Source organism: Loxodonta africana, chromosome 14 (genome assembly GCF_030014295.1).
Source record: "Loxodonta africana isolate mLoxAfr1 chromosome 14, mLoxAfr1.hap2, whole genome shotgun sequence".
Taxonomy (NCBI): Eukaryota; Metazoa; Chordata; class Mammalia; order Proboscidea; family Elephantidae; genus Loxodonta; species Loxodonta africana.
The window spans coordinates 79,246,642-79,265,067 of record NC_087355.1 but is presented as its reverse complement, the minus strand read 5'-3'; the positions used below and the strand labels follow the sequence as shown (position 1 = coordinate 79,265,067).

General features: G+C 49.5%; 1 protein-coding gene across 3 annotated transcripts in view; it reads left to right on the top strand.

Moving 5' to 3' along the window:
• The first annotated feature begins 1,931 nt into the window (after positions 1 to 1,931).
• Positions 1,932 to 18,426, top strand: part of CYRIB (CYFIP related Rac1 interactor B) — a 181,156-nt gene continuing 164,661 nt past the window's right edge. Inside the window, exon 1 of one of the 3 annotated variants that reach the window (XM_064268092.1) lies at positions 1,932 to 1,950. The gene's annotated coding sequence lies outside the window, so the exon portion shown is untranslated. Of the gene's footprint in view, positions 1,951 to 2,053; positions 2,180 to 18,426 lie in introns of those variants that run through there. The other 2 variants (XM_064268096.1, XM_010588491.3) reach the window with 2 other exon arrangements.

Genomic DNA, 18,426 nt, shown 5'->3' with positions numbered 1-18,426 from the left:
GAGAATTAAATGAGATGGGCACAGTGTTTGGCACTTCGTTGGCACACCATAAATGTTTGGAATTATGAATACCCGCTTCATAAGCGGCCAAGAAAGAAACTTGGCTCAGCTCTGATTCCAAACCCCTTTCCTGCTTCTCCACGTGCTGATGCAGAGCCCCAGCTGGTCCACACCGACTCCTAATTCTCCCCTCACCTCTGCAAGGTGGGCATTAGGGGTGAGGGCATTGATGCTCAGGCAAGCTGAGTCACTGGCCCAGGTCCAAGCAGCCAGTGGGTTCATGGCAGAGCCAGGATTTGAACCTAGGGCTCCTAGCCTTCCCGATACTTCATTCCCGCTTTGTCTAAATGCCATTCAAGACTTCTGGGGAAAGTTTTCCGATCTCCTCCTCTGCCTGCTTTCTCTTTTGTTCCCTCCCTTCCAAGTTGATACACATCCTCCTCACACTGTCCCCAGTACACACTGTCACCTGTGCTGCTTTCTGGCAGTGACTATTCACATAGCCTCCCACCTCCCCCAAGGAGTGAGGTGCCCTTGAGGATCTGGCTGAAATCTTGGTCTCCGTGCCCCCAGCTCCAAGCACTGGGCCTGGTCGGGAGACATCTTTGTCAAAGAAATGAAGGAACAATAATCCGCTAATGATTATAATGTCAAAGGAATGGGTGGATGGAATTTTGTTGGGGCACCTACAGCCCAGGCATGGGCACACTCCCTGACCCCTAACTCTCCCAGGATGGCTGGAGGCAGAGAGGGAAACACAAGGAAAGCCTGCTCCCTTAGCCCTTTTCATGCCTTGCTAGAAGTCAGTGGAATTTTAAAGAACATTGTCTATATTCCCGAGAAATTTGGCAGCATTTCGTGATAATGATAGAATGTGCTTGAGGACTGGGGAGCAAGGCAGAGGGAAGAATAACATCAGTTTCTTAGGCATGTCCTGTTATATTAAGAAAATTACATTTTTTTTTTTTTTTGCCATTCTAGACAATGGGGATCTCCCGTAATACCCGAAACTGAATCATAGCAAGGAGCTTTTTATCTGGAAATTTCTGTCCTTTGAGGCCACTTATTGCATAGCTCCCCACCTCCATTCTCCCCTGACCTGCCCATTCCCCCCAAGCAGGTACATTTTTTTTGTTTCCTAGAATAGCCCTGGCACTTAGTGTTGCTGTCAGGTGCACATGGTGACCGCATGCCCAACTGAAGGAAACACTGCTTGGTGCCAGTCCTTTCTCCTTAGACCGTCTTAGTCTGAAATAGTCTGTTTAGCATCATGGCAACTTGCAAGCCTCCATTGGCAGATGGATGATGGATGCCCCTGAGTTGCACTGGCCTGAATCCAACCTGGGTCTCCCGCATGGGAGGTGGGATTCTACCACGCAACCATCAGTGACTTTTGGCACTTAGTAGGCTATCGCTAAGATTTATGGAGGGACGGGGCGCATGTTTTGAATGGACATCTTCACACTGACCCTTATGCAGGTGGGTCATCATTCCCAAAGAACAGGTGAGGAGGAAAGCCGTCCCCAGGAACAGAATTGGCTGGTCTGAAGGTCAAGAGACTCAGGTTGGAGCAGAAGCTCTGCCTGCCTGTCTGTGACCTTGGGCCATCCCTCTGGGTCCCGAAATTGTCTGTACAGGGAGGACGATGGCCCCCCGCACCCTCCATGCTGCCTCTCACCAGCCTGCTGGGACTCGCCCAAGGTCACACAGTTCTGGGCCACACCACCTAGGCTGGGAGCGCAGGAATCAGGACTGCGCCCCACTACCATCCCCGCGCCCCGCCCCGTCTCCCCACCGCGGTTTTGGGGTGGGGGCCGGCGCGGGGCGGTCCCGGGGCGCCGCGCGCTGACGCCGGGCCCCGCGATGCGGCGGCGGGCACGGGGCGCGGGGGGAGGCGGCGTCGCGAGCGTCCTCCTTTTGTGCGAGCGCCGGCGGCTCGGCTTCTCGAAGGTAAACAGCGTTTCCTCTTCCTCCTCGCGGAGTCTCTTCCTTTTATAGTTATTTCGCGCCTGGCACTCGTCGGGGCTGCTGCTGCCGCCGCGCCGGAGCAGCTCGCAAACCTGTGGCGGTGACGTGGGAGCGGCCAACCCGGAAACGGCGGCGGCGGCACCAAGGCTCCCGGCTCCTGCGTTCCGCGCCCGCTTCCCCGCCGTCCGCCTGCCCGCCCGCCGGGCCGCAGGTACGTGCTGGCCCCGCAGCGCCTCCCGGGCCGCCCGGGCCCCGCGCGCGCCCGCGCACTGGGCTGCACCCTCCCGGGGCGCGGGCTGCGGGGCGCGCGCGTGCTGAGTACGGGAGTGGCGGGAGGGGGTGCCATCCGGGCCGCGTCGGGACGGGCAGCGCTGCGGTGAGAGGGGGGCGTCGAGGCTGGCCGGGACGGCCGGCGCGGGGCGCACCCAGAGGAGGCCCCTGGGGTGGGCTAGGGGCGAGTGGAGGACGCGAGGGGCGGAGGCGGTGGTGTAGCCTCCGGGGGGCACCTAGCAGCGGGGAGCGCGCAGTAGCGCGGTGTGCGCCCCGAGGACGGGGGCGCTTGGGGTGGCTGTCCCCAGCCAGATCCCTCCTGCGCGCCAGGTGAGGGCGCAGGAACTGGCCTGGACTCCCGGCGGAGGGGCCTTTCCCCGGTTGCAGCCCCCCCCCCCAGCTAACTTCCATTAGGGGTTTGGGAGGCCAGTCGCTTAGAACAGAGGAACTCTAAAAGCGAACTGCAGTCGAGTGGATTCCGACTTATAGCGACCCTGTAGGACAGGGTGGAACTGCCCCCACAGAGTTTCCAAGGCTGTGATCTTTACAGAAGGAGACTGCCACATCTTTCTCCCGCGGATCGGCTGGTGGGTTCAAACCGCTGACCTTTCCGTTAGCAGCCCAGAGCTTCACCACGGCGCCACGAGGGCTCCTTATAGAGGAACTAGAGGGGGTGAAAAACATCTCCATCGGGCTCAGGACTTCCTCCTGGGGTAGCAACCCGCCTGTTTTTAAAGATCACTTCCTCTTTGCCCTGTATCTCTTCATTATCTTTTTTAAAATGGAAGTTCAGGTTAGGGGGTGGATGTCCTGGCCTCCTTGCAGAACTTTCCTGGGGCTGTGCGGGGTCACAGTGGGCCTTGCACCCTTGTGTCCTTTGAAAACGTGTGGCCTGTGTCTGGGGCAGGAGGAAAGAGGAACCAACGACTTCCCTTGCTGGGGGGAGTTCTTGATCCCTACCCTGCTGCAAAAAATGGAGTGGGTGGGGGAGGGGTCGAGGGAGGAGGAGGAGGCCGTGGTGGTGGGCGGCGGCGGAGGCACCACTGGGGAGTGTCACCCAGACTTTGCACCTATGTTTGATTTAGTTCTTGGTCTGGCCACTTAATAGCTGTGTGACCTTGGGCAAGTTGCTTACTCTCTCTCGGTCTCGGGGGTTCTGTCTGTAAAATGGGGTTCTGTGAGAATGGGCCTGGTGTGCAGGGGGCCAGTGGTAATGGAGACTATTGTCAATGTCCTTTTTCAACATCGCCAGTGCCTAGAAGGGCTGCCTGGGGACACATGGCCGTAGCTAGTACATATTTACAAAATGAATGAGCTGGTGGTGAATTTCGAGAAGTGAGTGGGTGTGGTTCCACATTTTGACTTCGTTGCTCTGTGACATCCATCCCACAGTCCCCAGACTGCCACTTTTGCCACCTGGGCTGGATGTAACCCACTTGCTCCCTGAGGAGGATTATCGTGTGAAAATATTGACTCCCTGTGAAAAAGAGCTGAAAACTCCGACTTTGAGACTCTCCCGTTCTTGGGGGATTGCATTTGGTGGAGATAAAAAGGAAGCATCATTTTGATTGCCACTGCCAGATGACTAGCCGGGGCGGCTGCCAGGGCCGACAGCTGGGGATGATCCCCGGTCCTGGGGTTCCTGTAACTGTGGACAAAGCTGGGGAGAGGTGGGTTTTGCCCTTGGTTTTAAGTTGTTGGGTATGCAGAAGTGGTCAGCTGGCCTGAGTTTTCTTCTCAGGAGGCACGTTGTAATTTGCATTCTCTTTAGATCCTTGCCAGGCAGTCTGGATAGGGAGGGGCAGGGTGTGTGGGATGAAGGAGGTTGGGTGGGTTCATGCACAGGGAGGCTTGGAAATGGCTTTCCCATGAAGGCCCACAACGCTTTTCTGTAGGAGGCGTTGGTGGTTCAGTGGTAGAATTCTCGCCTTCGCTGGGGCCGACTGGGTTCCATTCCCAGCCAGTGCACTTCGTGTGCAGCCACCACCCGTCTGCCGTTGGAAGCTTGCATATTGCCATGATGCTGAACAGGTTTCAGCAGAGCTTCTAGACTGAAACAGACTAGGAAGAAAGGCCTGGCGGTCTGCTTCTGAAAATCAGCCAATGAAAACCCTAGGAATCATACCAGTCCAGTCCTCAACCCATCACGGGGATGGTATAGGACTGGGGGCGCTTCGCTCTGTTGTGCATGAAGTAGTCGTGAGTTGGGGGCCAGCTCCAAAGCAGCCAACAGCAATATGCGTTTCCGCACTTCACTTTGGGAGATTTTCAAGGAATTGTGCTTTCCCTGGCCGCCATCCCTTCTTCTCTCTGAGCTCCCAGTCTTCTGTGCGCCTCTCTTAGGATCTTGGTCTTTTCACCCCAGAGACCTCTAGGCATGCAGCAAGCAGGAAACCAGTCCGAGTGTTACTATTATTTTAAAAAGGCAACAGCAGGCTCTTAGGAAGCAGCAAGCTGCAGTTTGGGCGGCTGTAGGTTCCTGTGTAACTCCTGTAGTGGAGTGGTTACCTGTGCAGTAACCAGAGAAAACCCAAACTTGCTGCCCTTTAGTTGACTCCAATTCGCGGGAACCCTCTAGGACAGAGTAGAGCTGTCCCATGCCCCACAGGGTTTCCAAGGAGCAGCTGGTGGCTTTGAACTGCCAACCATTTGCTGACAGCCATGGCTCTTAACCACTGCACCACCAGGGCTGTACCTGTGCAGTAGAGGGGTTATTATTCTCATTTTAGCAAGGCTTAAAGTCCAGGCTGTGGTCTAAGACCCTCAGCCAGTAAGGGACAGACAGAGGACCCTCACTCAGCCTTCCGCCTGCAAAGATGAGTTCTTCCCTGTTGACCGTGCTCCCGTCTGAGTGGTCTTTGTGTCTCCCCTGCACCTGGCCTGGCGTGTGCTGGGCGCTCACTGTATGCGTTTGAAAGAACAAACAAGAGTGATGGTGTCCCCTTTGCCCCATATGGATGCGCGTCCTTCAGGGTGCTTCATGGTGAGTGTGCTGGCCTGTAGGTGACCTTGAAGTTGTTTTCTGCTCATTCTTCCCAAATGTGTCTTGATTCTCCAGTGTGGGTCAGGATCCAGAGATCGATGCACAGAAAGGTGCCCAAGGGATGACGGTGCCAAGAGATTGTGGCCTCACCCTCAGTATTTGATTGGAAACCACCATTCATGTGGCTTCAGCGGTCCAGGACTCGGCCACCTTCAGTGAAACCATCTTCTGGTGGCGTTGTGGAAGCACTGTTGTGTAGGTTTAAAATCAGCACACTAGTAGCTGTGCCCTAGTCATGAGGCTAAAGAGAGGTTAATGCCCAGTTAGAACCCTGTTTTCCTTATCTATGAACAGGCAGAGGTCCCTGGCTGGTGCACACAGTTTGCATTCTATTACTAATCTAAAGGTTGGCGGTTCAAACCCACTTAGCGGTGCCACAGAAGAAAGGCCTGGAGATCTGCTTCTGCAAAGATTTCAGCCACAAAAACCCCAGAGGGCGGTTCTGCCCTGTAACACATGGGGTCAGTTAGGTTGTAGGCTCTCAAAGGCCGGAGCCATCTCTCAATTTAACTTCGAATGAAACTTCTTGAAAGAAGTAAATTTGGGGTGAGTGGGGGGGAGACTGATTTTATTCATTTTTTTTCTCTGAAGAAAGATTCCTTGGGATCCTGTTTTTTAACCCATATCTGAGGGTAAAAGACTTCTTCTCTTTCTTTTAAAGTCAGCGCATCACATACTTATGACACTAAGTTCCTGTCTTCTTATAACCTGAGCAGTGACCTCTTCCTGCTTTCGGCCGAGACCTTACTTCACCAGGTTCTCAGACGGACAGGTTTCCCGTCGCTTTAGTAGAACTTGGTGAGGGGTGGTGGGCATCACCAAGTTGAGAGAAAGATAATAAATTCATGGCCATGGAGGCATGCGGTTGAGGGCGGTTTTTCTCTCATCACCCTTTCCTACCTGTAGAGGCAGTGGGGGCTGGTGTGGGCCTGGGTCCCCATCCTGGCTCTGCTACTTTCTAGCTCTGTGATCTTGGGCAAGAGACTTCCTCTCTCGCTGGTCCTTCTTCCTCTTTCCAGCGAGGCTAATCACCACTGCATTTGGACTTGCTTGCTCTGTGACATCCATCCCACAGTCCCCAGACTGCCACTTTTGCCATCTGGGCTGGATGTAACCCACTCACTTCCAGAGGAGGCTTATCTTGTGAAAATATTGACTCCTTGTGAAAAAGAGCTGAAAACTCCGACTTGGAGACTCTCATTCTTGGGAGATTGCATTTGGTGGAAATGAAGAGGAAGCGTCATTTTGAATGCCAGATCAAAGATCAAATCAGAGGTTGTATGGAAAGACACCCAGAACAGTGCTCAGCACACAGTAGGTGCTCAGCACACAGTAGGTGCTCAGCAGATGTCGGTTCATCCCCCCGGCTCCCGCCACACCTGGGCTCTTCTGTCCCTACCAGTCCTATCGCCCTGCCCCTCCACCAGCAGAGCTCTGTTTCTGTTGAAATGGCTTTCCCACTGGGAGATGGAACCCCTGGGCTGACAGGTTACTCCTAGGTTCATGTTGGAGCCTCCAAGCTTCCCAAAGTCCAAGTGTGCTATTTTAAACCAACTGTGGCCACCCGTATGGTGCTTTCACTGAATGGAAAGATAACTGTACCAGAGCTTGTCAAGAGGACTAAACTGGGGAGTCACCTAGTTTACATTCTGTCCCACTGATTTTTTTCCCCTCCTTTCCAAAGTCTTACGAGCTGCCATCTGCTCCAGGAGGAGGAGACATCATGTTCATAAATATATAAATAATCAAAGTCTAAGAGATTTGTTTCAGGAAGTGTTGCTGAGAATGATTTTTATAAATATTTAAGATGATCTGAAATCAGTAGAGGAATTGCAGGGTTTATTAAAAAAAAAAAAATGAAAACATGTTTTGGAAGGGCTACTTGTCTTTCCAAGTTTAATAGGGGTCAAGAGTAGAAGATGACAGAAGGGCATTTTCTGAGCATGAACTTGGGGCCCTGAGGGGAAGGTGGGTAGCCAGTCCACTGGGCTCTGCTGTCAAATGTTGGCAGCTGTGCAATCATGCATTTATGGGGGTGCAGCATGGGGGTAGCCAATCCAAGAGGGGAGGACAGAGCCCAGGGTGAGGGGTCTCACCAATTTTGAAAGCTTCCTGGGCTTCCCCGAGGACCTGGGAGGGGCACTGAGTCACATGTGCCAGGAGTCACCCCAAGGGCTACACACTTCAGAGCCTGCTTGTGAGAGTCAGTGGCAGGCTTCTAGAAGGTTCCTAAGGCTAATCTCCACTGGGTAATGATGGGCTACATTTTAGTGAGTCTTACTAAGGCCCTAAGGTGGCAGAGTCCTAAGGGATGTGGGTCAGGGGAGTGTCAGAGCCGGGAGCCACCTTGGAACAGCGTTTTCCAAACCTGGACGCACTTCTGAGCCACTTAGGGTTTACCTTGTAGGGTCCGAGTCCAGAGGTATAAGGTGGACCCCAAATTCCACATTTCTGACACGGTCCCAAATGATGCTGATGCTTCTGGTTGGTGGACCACACTTGGAGTAGGGAGAGCTTCGAGATCATCTAGCCCAGCCCCTTCCCCTCAGCCATTCACGACCGGAGCTGGTGCTGAGGATGCAAACCTGAGTGACACCGGAGGTTTCAAGAGGCAGCTTATAGCTTAGTGGAGGAAGCAGGCTTGCAAGAAAACACATACGATAAAACAATGAAGTCTTAGGTAGACCTCAGCGTGGACTACGGTGGGGGCACATATGGGTGGTGGAGAAGAGAGAGATCCTTTATCTGCCACAGTGCTTTGTACCCCGCCCCGCAAACCCAAACCCAAACCAGTTGCTGTTGAATCGATTCCGACTCATGGTGATCTTTTGTGTGCAGAGCAGAACTGCCCTCCACAGAGTCTTCAATGGCTGTAATTTTTCGGAAGTAGGTAGCCAGGCCTTTCTTCTGGGGCACCTTTGGGTGGGTTTGAACCACCAAGCTTTTGGTTAGTAGCCATGTGCTTCAGTGCTTGCACCACTCAGGGACCAGGCTTTGCATCCAGCAGGTGCCTAACAAGCCTAGTAGGTCCTAGATGGTCTGAACAGTAGAGGTAGGGGTGGGAGCAGGGAGGGAAGGGAGAGGGGCAGCATGGACAGGACAGCTCCTTCACATGGGATTGTGGTCTGGAGGATGGGGTAGGAACCTCATGCTCAGATACAGGTCTTAAGTGTTCAACACTCTGAATTAGCAATTGGGGGAACTGGGACCCCGCGGGGGAAGCCTCCTGCCCAAGAGGCAAAGCCAGGACCGGAACCAGGTTCTGACTCCCTGGCCAGCTTTTGCTGCCCCACACCGTCTGCCTGTTAGTGTGTGGAGGACTGGCGAGCCTCTAGCACCAGCCTATGATGGCAAGGGGGTGTGGCGGCTGGACATCCTCTCCCTGCCCAAAATGTCCCTCTGCCCCTGACATCCCTTCAGCAGGAGACTAAACCCTGAAGTCCACAGTGAAAGAGAAGGTCCAACAGGGAAAAGCGACAGTGTTGAGATCAACACACATGTCAGAGACTCGTGCCTGTATCCTTTGGTAAGGAAGGGGGCAAGGACAGTGAGGGAACAGTCCTACCAAGGAGTTAGGGGTGGAAAAGGCTCAGGCAGGAAGAGGAAGACAATCTGTCTGTCCTTTGCTCACCTGCTCAGAGTCTCCTGTGACTGGCCCTGTCTGGCTCCGTGGAATTTAAACCCAAATGCCCACTCAGCAAATAATACATTCTGCGTTGTGCAGTTGAAGGGGCCTGCGTTGGAATCCCAGCCCTGTCTCTCAGCAACTGTGTGACCTTGGGCAAATCATTTCACCTTGCTGACTCAGAATCGTCACTGCTAAAGCTGGCCTGATTACACCTAGGAGTGCCTGGGTGGTGCAAACGGTGAAGCGCTCAACTATGGGCAGAAGAGTTGGTAGTTCAAGTCCACCTGGAGGCGCCTTGGGAGACAGGCCTGACTATCTGCTTCCAAAAGGTCACAGCCTTGAAACCCTGTGGAGCAGTTCTTCTCTGCACACATGGGGTCACCATGAGTCAGAATCAACTCGACAGCAACTAACAGCAACAGCAGCGGTTATGCCTACTTCTCCGGGCCTCGAGCATTAAATGGGATAATGTGTAGAAGGGCTCCTAGCGTGGGCCCTTGGAAAGTGCTCCAGAAGGAACCCCTCCCTCCCACAGACGACATAGTCGTGGGACAGTGAGAACTCTGATGTCCAGTGCTGGTTTCCAGGGCTCTTTTTCTGGCAGAGGTGGGTATGACTTTGATGGAGGAGGGTATTTCTTCAAGATGCTTTCAGACTGCTGACTTGGCTTGATGCAAAGCTGGACACTGGAACCTTGGTGGTCAGCACCTCTGGGGGTCTCCTTTGAGAAGAGATGGTGGTGGGGTTCAGGAGCATGGGCCTTGGAGCAAGGCAGGCTTTGGCTCAGATCCCACTCACTAACTGAAGTCTTTCACAAATTCCATAACCTGCCTGGCACCACGGTGCCTGTTTTACAGCTCGTGTGGCTCTTACGTTAGAAAATGTCTGGCTTAGGGCCTGGTGTATAATAGGTACACAATAATTCAAGTCTTCTGTCCACACAGCAGAGTCCCTTTGGTGGTGCAAATGGCTAATGCAGTTGGCTGCTTACTGAAAGGTTGGAGGTTTGAGTCCACCCAGAGGCGCTTTGGAAGAAAGGCCTGGTGATCTACGTCTCAAAAATCAGCTGTTGGAAACCCTATGGAGCACAGTTCTACTCTTGACACACATGGGGTCCCCATGAGTTGGAACTGTCTCAATGGCAGCTGGTTGGGGGTCCCCAGGTGGTGCATATGGTTAACACTCGGCTGTTAACCAAAAGGTTGGAGGTCTGAGTCCACCCAGAGGTGCCTTGGAAGAAAGGCCTGAAGATCTACTTCTGAAAAGTTAGCCATTGAAGACCCTGTGGAGTACAGTTCTGCTCTGACACAAACGGGTCGCCATGAGGTAGAATTGGCTTGGATGGCACCTGGTTTGGATTCGGATTTACCTGGGCTTCTGCACATGCCTCCCCCACCCCCAGGCTTTGCTCAAAACCAGAGTTGAAGTAGAAAGCAGAAGACAAGGTGGAAGTGAAACTCGGGCAATAACCTCTTAAAATGTCTGCTCTGCCCCCTGAACTCTCTCTGTGTGTTGCTCTGTGCTCTTGGGGTACACAGACCAAACAGGCTGGGGAATGAAAGGACCAAGTGAAGATTTATGTAAATTCAGAAAAAGGATATTTTACAGTCACTTCTCTACACTCCTTCATAGCTATCACATTTTCAATCCGTTAGGGAGGAATCAAATCTATCCTGCCTTTCAACCACGGGTATTTCGTGAGAATCTGCTATGTGCGAGGCCCTGTGATCGATCCATGTTGGGAATAAATACTGTGTCTCTCACTGCCATCTCACACAAGTCCCTGAGGGGCCTGAGCAGTTTAGAGAAGGAAGGATTTAGGATTTGTTTCATTGGGCTAACCCAGGCCCAGCCCTCTAGGCCTCCTTCTCATGCAGAAGTTGGAGACAGGATGCTAGAGCAAATGATCAGCCCCGGTAAAGACAGACCAGAGGGCTGACTGGAGGGGCACCAGGAGTTAAAGGCGGAGGTGACATTTCTAGATGCTTTGTGCGGGCATTTCGTAAGTGCTTGTGAATGCCAGGCAAAGGCCAGTTCTCTTGGGACCTTTGAGCCTAGAAGTAACCTCCCTAGTAACAAAACCAAAAAACCAAACCAGTTGACGTTGAGTCAATTCTGACTCCTAGTGACCGTATAGGACAGAGTAGAACTGCCCCATAGGGCTTCCAAGGAGCAGCTGGTGGATTTGAACTGCCAACCTTTTGGTTAGCAGCCGAGCTCTTAACCACTGGGCCACCAGGGCTCCACCTAGTAGCAAGGCTCCTATAAACACCCTGTTGTGGGCATTATTATTATTTTTTGGTCTGCATCATTACAATAACAACTTTCACTTACTGAGCATCGACTATGTGCCATGTACTTCGCACATTTTATTTCTTACCTTCACAATTTAACTCAGCGAGGCAGGTAGTATTATCCCCATTTGACAGAAAAGGAATCTGAGAAAACTTAGAGGCTAACATAAAGCAGAGGTGGAATTCAAGGGTGTGTGTCACTCCAGCTTCAGTACCTACCTACTGCTTTTGCTGCCTCCTTCAGGCAAACCTCAAACATAACCCCACAAATGTCTACATGGAGGTTACCAAAGAACGATACTACGCCTGCTAGATACTGCTGGATGCTACTAGTTACTGCTCGACACTGCTAGACCCTGCTAGACATTGCTAGATACTACTAGGTACAGCTAGACTCTGCTAGACACTGTTAGGGATTACTAAAAAAAAAAAAGCTAATGCTGTTAGGTGCTCCTGGTGTTGTTAGGTGCCGTTGAGTCGGTTCCAACTCATAGCAACCCTGTGTACAACAGAACAAAACACTGCCCGGTTTTGGGCCATCCTCATACTCATTGCTACGTTTGATTCCCTTGTTGGAGCCACTGTATCAATCCATCTCGTTGAGGGTCTTCCTCTTCTTCACTGACCCTCTAGTTTACCAAGCACAATGCCCTTCACCAGGGGCTGATCCTCCTGATAACATGTCCAAAGTATGTGAGACGTAGTATCACCGTCCTTCTTTCTAAGGAGTGTTCTGGTTGTACTTCCTCCAGGACAGATTGGTTTGTTCTTTAGCAGTCTGTGGTATATTCAGTATTTTCGCCAACACCATAATTGTGAAGCATCAGTTCTTCTTCAGTCTTTATTCACTGTCCAACCTTCACATGCATACAAGGCGATTGAAAACACCACGGTTTGGGTCAGGTGCACCTTAGTCCTTAAAGTGACATCTTTGCTTTTTAACACTTTACAGAGGTCTTTTGCAGCAGATTTGCCCAATGCGATACGTCATTCAATTTCTTGACTGCTGCTTTCATGGGTGTTGATTGTGGATCCAAGGAAAATGAAATCCTTGACAACTTCAGTCTTTTCTCCTTTTGTCATGATATTGCTTATTGGCTCAGTTGCGAGGATTTTTATTTTCTTTATGTTGAGGTGTAATCCATACTGGTCTTCTTTGGTAAGTGCTTCAAGTCCCCTTCACTTTCAGTAAGCAAGGTTGTGTCATCTGCATATTGTGGGTTGTTAGTGAGTCTTCCTCCAATACTGATGCCTCATTCTTCTGCATATAGTCTGGATTCTTGGATTATTTCTTCAGCATACACAGTAAGTATGGTGAAAGGATACAACCTTGATGCACATCTTCCCTGATTTTAAACACTCAGTATCCCCTTGTTCTGTTTGAATGACTGCCTCTTGGTCTACGTACAGGTTCCTCATGAGCACAATTAAGTGTTCTAGAATTCCCATTCTTTGCAATGTTATCCATAATTTGTTATGATCCGCACAATTGAATGTCTTTGCATAGTTAATGAAGCACAGGTAAACATCTTTCTGGTGTTCTCTGCTTTCAGCCAAGATCATCTGACATCAGCAGTGATATCCCTCATTCCACGTCCTCTTCCAAGTCCAGCTCGAATTTCTGGCAGTTCCTTGTTGATACACAGCTGCAAACGTTTTTGAATTCTCTTCGACACGGTTTTATTTGCATGTGATATTAATGATATTATTTGATAATTTCCACATTCTGTTAGATCACCTTTCTTTGGAATGGGCACCAATATGGATATCTTCCAGTTTGTTGGCCAGGTAGCTGTCTTCCAGATTTCTTGGCATAGACAATTGAGTGCTCCAGCACTGTATCTGGTTGTTGAAACATCTCAGTTGGCGTTCTGCCAATTCCCGGAGCCTCGTTTTTCATCAGTGCCTTCAGTGCAGCTTGGACTTCTTCCTTCAATACCATTGGTTCTTGATCGTATGCTACCTCCTGAAATGGTTGAACGTTGACCAGTTCTTTTTGGTACTGTGACTCTGTATATTCCTTCCATCTTCTTTTGATGCTTTCTCTGTTGTTCAATATTTTGCTCATAGAATCCTTCAGTATTGCAGCTCGAGGCTTGAGTTAATTCTTCAGTTCTTTCAGCCTGAGAAATGCCAAGGAAGTTCTTCTTCCCTTCTGGTTTTCTACGTCGAGCTCTTTGCAGATGTCCTTAGAATACTTAATTTGTCTTCTCAAGCTGCCCTTCGAAATCTGCTGTTCAGCTCTTTTACGTGACCACTTCTTACTTTCGTTTTAGCTACTCTTCATTCCAGAGCAAGTTTCAGAGTCTCTTCTGATATCCGTCTTGGTTTTTCTTGGCTTTTTAGTGACTTTTTATTTTCTTCATGTATGGTGACCTTGATGTCATCCCATGACTTGTCTGGTCTTCAGTCATTAGTGTTCAGTGAGTCAAATCTATTCTTGAGATCGTCTCTCAATTCAAGTGAGATATACTCAAGGTTGTACTTTGGCTCTCGTGGACTTATTTTAATTTTCTTCAGCTTCAGCTTGAACTTGCATATAAGCAACTGATGGTCTGTTCCACAGCCGGCTCCTAGCCTTGTTCTGACTGATGCTATTGAGCTTTTCCATCGTCTGTTTCCACACATGCAGTCCGTTTGATTCCTGTATATCTGTCTGGCGAGGTACACATGTACAGTCACCGTTTATGTTGTTGAAAAAAAGGTATTTGCAGTGAATGAGTCATTGGTCTTGCAAAATTCTGTGATGAGATCTCCTTTGTCTTTTTATCACCAACGTCATATTTTCCAACTACCAACCCTTCTTCTTTGTTTCCAGGTTTTGCCTTCCAATCACCAGTAATTATCAGTGCATCTTGATTTCACGTTTGTTCAATTTCAGACCGCAGAACTTTGTAAAAATCTTCAATTTCTGCATCTTTGGATCAGTGGTTGGTGCATAAATTTGAATAATAGTCATATTAATTGGTTTTCCTTGTAGGTGTATGGATATTATCGTATTACTGACAGCATTGTACTTCAGGATAGATCTTGAAATGTTCTTTTTGATGATGAATGCAATGCCATTACTCTTCAATTGTCATTCCCGGCATAGTAGACTATATGATCCTCTGATTCAAAATGGCCAATACCAGCCCATTTCTGCCCACTAATGCCTAGGATATCGATCTTTATGCATTCCATTTCATTTTTGATGACTTCCAATTTTCCTAGATTCATACTTTGTACATTCCATATTCTGATTATTAATGGATGTTTGCCGCTATTTCATACTTCGGGTTGTGCCACATCAGCAAATAAAGGTCCCGAAAGCTTTACTTCATCCCCATCCTTAAGATCGACTCTACTTTGATGAGGCAGCTCTTCCCTAGTCGTATTTTGAGTGCCTTCCAACCTGAGGGGCTTGTCTTCTGGCATATATCAGACAGTGTTCTGCTGCTATTCATAAGGTTTTTCCTGACCAACTTTTTAAGAAATAGATTTCCAGGTCCTTTATCCTGGTCTGTCTAAGTCTGGAAGCTCCATTGAAACCTGACCACCATGTTTGACCCTGCTGGTATTTGAAATACAGTGGCATAGCTTCCAGCATCACAGTAACATGCAAGCCACCACAGTACTACAAACTGACAGACAAGCGGCGGTAGGTACTACTAGACACTTCTAGGTATAGGTAGATACTCCTAGAGACTATAGAGACTGCTAGACACTGCCAGACACTGCCAGAAGTGTATGGTGGTTTTCTAAGTGGACACCTCATTATGACAGGCATCTCAGAAACCATCGTTGCCAAGTGTGACCGTATCAGCCAAGGATGTTCAGAATTTACAAGTAACTATTTTTTTTATGGTAGATAGATGCCTTGGGTTAATCTGAGCGCTGAGGGTTTTGGTAAGCTCAGTGTGAGACTGACTCATGCTAATAGCACACCTCTTGATGGATGTGGTGTTGGGGGTGTGTAGCTCGTTGTATCGTAGGCATTACTCTGCCTGCAAGTACCTGCCCAACCGAGAGACTCGGGGAAGGAAGGGTCCTGTGGCTTCTTGTTTTGTGAGGTTGAATATGAAGGGTAATATTTCTGCATTTGGAAACTGGTTGTCATGGACTTGAGAAAATGAGATGGATATGGGACTTGAGAAACACTGTTTGCAGTGTTTCTCCACTGATTTTCAGCACGTAAACTTGCCAGAATATTCTCTGCACCTGTTCCCTCTTCACCAGCGTTTCTTTCCTCTTAATCGTAACTTGCGGCTACATGAGCTTCCTGGGCAGAATGGTCAAGAATCCAGATTTTAACCAGGGCCCTCAAGTGATTCTGATACAGTGGTCTGCATCATCCAATTAGAGAAACAGCTATTTCATATAATCTTCTGCCCAAGTAAAATCTGTTCCAAGGAGATCTGGTGGCTCAGTGGTTAAATGCTTGGCTGGTAACTGAAAGGTCAGCAGTTCAAACTCATCAGCCACTCCATGGGAGAAAAGGCCTGGCAATCTGCCTTCGTAAAGGTTCCAGCCATGGAAACCCTATGGGGCAGTTCTGCTCTGTCCTACGGGGTCGCTGTGAGTTGGAATTGACTCAACAGCACCTGTTTCTAACTTTGGGTGTGTTGGGGTGGGGGTGGTTGGTGTGAGGTGGAAAGGACATTTAAGATTACCGTATTTTATCCTTTTTTGGGTCATGGTCTACTTAGGAAATAAAATTCGTGAGACACAGGTGGGGGAGGTATAAGAGGAAGCGATTCTTACCTGGAGGTTACTGGCCCAGTGGCCCTGCCCGCTCAGAGTGCTGAGCAGATCAGTATCTGCACACAGTTGTAACCCACTCTTGGGAGTCTTTGATTCTTGTCCGAGGCGAGGACCTGTTCAGACAGGCAGCAGAGGCTCAGAGGAGTGATATGAGTTGCCCAGTATTGCACAAAACAAAAAACCAAACCCGTTGGTATCAAGTCGCTTCAGACTCATAGCTATCCTATAGGACAGAGTGGGACTGCCCCATAGGGTTTCTAAGGGTGTAATCTTTACAGAAGCAGATTGCCACATCTTTCTCCTGTGGAGTGGCTGCTGGGTTCAAACTGCTGACCTTTAGGTTAGCAGCCGGGCGCTTTAACCACTGCACCACCAAGCCTCCTCAGTGTTGCACAGGAGTTTGCAAATCGTCTGGGCTGCCCCTCATTTAAGGAATGAGAGACCAGACCAGAGACGTTAAAGCCCTGCCAAGGGCCACACAGTAGCCTGTGCCCCACTGAGGAGAGGGTGATTTCTTCTTCCTGTGACCAGACAGCCTGTTCTTGGAAGGCAGGTTATAAAGCCAAGGAACAGTCTAGGCTTCCTGTTCTGATCCAAGATGGTCTGATTTTCTCTAAGTACCTAATAGACTGTCCCTGAGTGGTGCACGCAGTTAATGCACTTGGCAGCTAACCAAAAGGTCGGAGGTTCGAGTCTACCAAGAGGTGCCTCAGAAGAAGGGTCTGGCAATCTACTTCCAAAAAATCAGCCACTGAAAACCCTGTGGAGCATAGCTCTACTCTGACACATGTGGGGTTGCCATGAGTCAGAGTCAACTCAGCAGCAGCTGGTACCTAATGGTCCCCCAAGACCCAAAATACCAAAGGAGAGGAAACTTAACCCTGCAGAGCCACAGCTTAATCGTGACATTCAGAAGTCAGCACAGCAGGCAAAATTCATAGTGGAAATGGCTCCTGACAATTTTGTAAATGGTTCCTAACGGGTAGTATACATGGTTTTGTATGTATAATGGTATAAACTACATGTATAATTAAATAACAGGATGTAAACAGTAATGTACACTATGTAATACAGTAGAAAAAAAAAAAAAAACTACTGCTGTTGAGTCAATTCCGACTCATAGCGACCCTATAGGACAGGGTAGAACTGCCCCGTAGGGTTTCCGAGGAGTGGCTGGTGGACTTGAACTGCCGAACTTTTGGTTAGCAGCCGTAGCTCTTAACCGCTACATTACTAGACAGTAGACATAGCCAAATACACTTTTACAGTATTTAAAGTTTTTTTAACTTACGTGTTTGGCCCTCTGTGTGTAGTTGAATACGCTATGTAAAGTGAGCACGTGGGTGATGTAATTCATCCGTGTGTTCTGGTGCCTCGAGGATATCTTCAGAAGGTGCAGTGACCTTGAGCTTCTACAGTAGTTAGATAAATTACACATGCGTATGTGGTTATTCCAGGGAGTCTTTTGTGCTTTTGTGTCGTTAACCATGCAAGGAGTTCTTGGGTGGAATCTAGTGTCCAGCTGTCCAGTTGGGAGACCCAAGGGACAGAAGGGAGGTAGCCTTTTGGTCCACTGAGCCCTGATTCTAATTTTTTTAGTAAAAGCAGATTCTCTCTTTTATCACAACAGCTCCTAGCTTTAGGAGTGTCTTAGTCTCCTACTGCTGCTATAACAAATACCGCAAGTGGGGGCCTTTAACAAACAAATGTATTTTTTCACAGTTCAGGAGGCTAGAAGTCCGAATTCAGGGCACAGGCTCCAGGGGAAGGTTCTCTCTCTGTTGGCTCTAGGAGAAAGCCCTTGGCGATCTTCAGGTGGCTTGTATCTTCCCCTCAGTTCCTGCTTCCTTCTCTGTGCCCAGTCTGCTCTTTGCCTGTCTCAGAGGTGGTTGGTTTAAGACACACCCTACACTAATTTGGCCTCATTAACATAACAAAGTCCTGTTCCCAAAGAGGATTACACACAGGTATAGGGGTTTAGGATTTACAACACGTATTTTGGGGGAACACAAGTCAGTCCATAACCAGGACCTTTAGGTCTTTGTTGTTCCTGCACATCTTGCCTGTTGCTGACTGCTCAGTCCTTGAGTGGATCCTCAGGGCTTGCCTCCGGGGCCCGTGGGCTCTTTGGAGATGGCCCCATGCATGGTCCCTGGGGCCCTGCCTCCTCTGACTGGAACTGCCTCTTTCCCAAGCAGTCTTTCTCAAAGTTTCTGTGGTGAAATGAAGGGGAAGTTTAGAAAAACAGCATTTGCCTGCTTCTAACTCTACCCTAAACCTTCCCCCTCTCCGAGTAAATGAGGAATAAACTAGGTGTGACCTTTTCAGTGTCCCCCACCCTGTTCCCCTCCCCTCCTCTGTGATCAGGAATGTGGCCTCTCTCCAGATAAACCAATCTTTGTCACAAGACCTTGGACGCTTAAAACCAAAAGGAACCCGATCTTTTTTCCCTCCTAATCTTTTTTTAATCATTGTATTTT